The sequence below is a fragment of the Mastomys coucha genome, unplaced genomic scaffold, assembly GCF_008632895.1.
Source record: "Mastomys coucha isolate ucsf_1 unplaced genomic scaffold, UCSF_Mcou_1 pScaffold12, whole genome shotgun sequence".
Classification (NCBI taxonomy): domain Eukaryota; kingdom Metazoa; phylum Chordata; class Mammalia; order Rodentia; family Muridae; genus Mastomys; species Mastomys coucha.
In genome coordinates this window covers 12,306,511-12,309,295 of record NW_022196894.1, presented here as the reverse complement: position 1 = coordinate 12,309,295, position 2,785 = coordinate 12,306,511, and positions in this window count along the sequence as shown.

The following is a 2,785-nucleotide window of genomic DNA, read 5'->3' as shown; positions in this document are numbered from 1 at the left end:
AGAGTATCTGAGGATAGGTGCTGGCCATAGCACAAAACAAGTATCCTATCTTTAAATGGCAGGACATGGGTAGATCTGCAGTTGTAAACTAATTTAGAGGTTTTTCACTATCACTTGATGTCACTGTTGAAAGACACTATGACCAACACAACTTTTATAAAGGACAACATTTAATTAGGGCTGGCTTCCAGGTTTAGAGGTTCAGTCCATTATCATCACGGCAGGAAGCATGGCAATGCCAAGGCAGACATGGTGCTGGAGGAGCCAAGAGTTCTACATTTTGATCAGAAGGTAGCTAGGAGAATTCTGACTCACAGACACTTAGGAGGAGCCTTTGAATCTCTCTCTCTCTCTCTCTCTCTCTCTCTCTCTGTCTCTCTCTCTCTCTCTCTCACACACACACACACACACACACACACACTAAATTAAAACCTAAAATATCATCAAGAAATAATAAATCAAAGAAGAAATTAATGAAATCGAAACAAAAGAATCAATGAATAGAAGAATACAAAGGATCAATGAATCTAAGAGCTTATTCTTTATGAATATAAACAAGATTGACCAATAGTAGGCCCAAATTAAGCAGGAGAAATAAAGAGATGACCCAAATTAACAAAGTCAGAAGTACGTATGGAAACATTACAACAGACACCAAAGAAATACAGTTTTACTAAATTTTTAATGTTTTAAAGATTAATTTATATATTAAATAAGGGAATACTTTAAAAGTCTATACTCCATTAAGTTTGAAAACCTAAAGGAAATAGATGAATTTCTTGATTCATCCAAACTGCCAAAGTTAAACCAAGAAGAGATTAGCAACTTAAGTAGACCCATAACAAAGGAGAAGATTGAAACCGTACTAAAAAAAGCCTTCCAACTAAAAAGAAAAGTCCAAGGCCAGATAGATTCATTGCAGAATTCTACCAGGCTTTAAAAATTATTTACAAAAAAACCTTCTTAACTTGATTTAAAATATAGAAGTATATCACCTCCAAACTCTTTCTTATGAAGTTGATAGCACTATAATATCCAAAATCAGGATTAGACACCACCACCAGAACCACTACCACCACCATGAGTATGATGTACATAGATGCGAAAATCTTTGATAAAATACAAGCAAACTGGGCTGGCGAGATGGCTTAGCACTGACTGCTCTTCTAAAGGTCCTGAGTTCGGATCCCAGCAACCACATGGTGGCTCACAACCACCCATAGTGAGATTAGATGCTCTCTTCTGGTGTGTCTGAAGACAGCTACAGTAAATTACGCCTGAGCAAGCGGGCCGGAGCGAGCAGGGCTGGAGTGAGCTGGCCGGTAGAGGACCTGTGTTCAACAGCAGCCACACACATGATGGCTCACGGCCATCTGTACAGCTACAGTGTACTCATACACATAAAATAAATAAAATAAATCTTTAAAAAAATACAAGCAAACCAAGTATAGGCACACATCAAGAAGATCATTCATCATGATAAAGTTGGCTTTATCTCAAAAATGCATTATTGGTTCAACAGACATTATGTCAATAAATATGACAAATTATATAAATTTACTTAAATATAAAAATTACATTATCTTATCAACACATGCAGAAAAAGCTTTTAATAAGTCCAATATGATCTTATGATAAAAGTTTTAGAGGGCTAGTTAGATGGCTAAGTGGCTAAGGGCACTAGATGCTCTTCCAGAGGTCTTGAATTCAATTCCCAGCATTCACATGACTGTCTATAAAGAGATCTGATGCCCTCTCCTGGCATATAAGTGTACATGCAGATAGAGCACTCCTACATTAAAAAAATGCCTAATTAAATAAATACCAACCCCCCAACCAAAGTTCTAGAGAAAATAGGACAGAAAGAAATGTAAAACTTATATGTGACAAACTCAGAACCAATGCTCTTCTAAGAGAACAAAACCTTGAAGCAATCTCTTCAAAATGGGAATTTTAACATAGAGTTCTCCACTATCTGTAGTCCTCTTCAATATCGTGTTCAAAGAATTTGGCAGAGCAATAAAATAACTAAAGAAAATAAAAGACTACAAATTCATATATATGATATGAATATATATGTATATTTCCCAAAATCACCCAGGAAAGTATTAGGAAATAGTCATCAATTTCATCAAATTGGTAAGGTACAAAATCAACTTACAAAAATCAGCACACTTTCTAAATATCACCAACAAACACACAGAGAAAGAGATCATGGATAGACATTTATAGCAACACCAAAGACAAAATAACTTGAAATAGATCTAACCAATGATGTGAGAGTCCTCTACATTGAAAACTTTAGTCCTCAGAAGAGATTGAGAAAAACACTTGAAAGTACAAACTTTATTATATGCTCATGGATTGGTAGAATTAGTAGTATGAAAATGACAATCACACCAAAAATCTTTTGCAATTTAATGCAATCCCAATCAAAATACCTACAACATTGTTCACAGAAATAGAATAAAAAATGAAATTATCGGCGGTCTGTCTGGGCTGGGGTTCAGAGCAGACCTTGGGCGCAAGCTCCGCAGCCAGCCTCACAACACCCAGAGGAAGCTCCACTCCCAGGCACTCTGACACACCCAGGATCGAGGTGAGCATGAACCAACATCTGTCCCAACACTGGGAGTAACTGGGACCATCGGGACCAGGCACACAAGAACTCCCCCAGCCCAGTGACTTGGGTTCCTTCTGGTCTGTCTGGGCTGGGATCCAGAGCAGACCTTGGGCGCAAGCTCCGCAGCCAGTCCCACAACACCCAGAGGAAGCTCCACTCCCA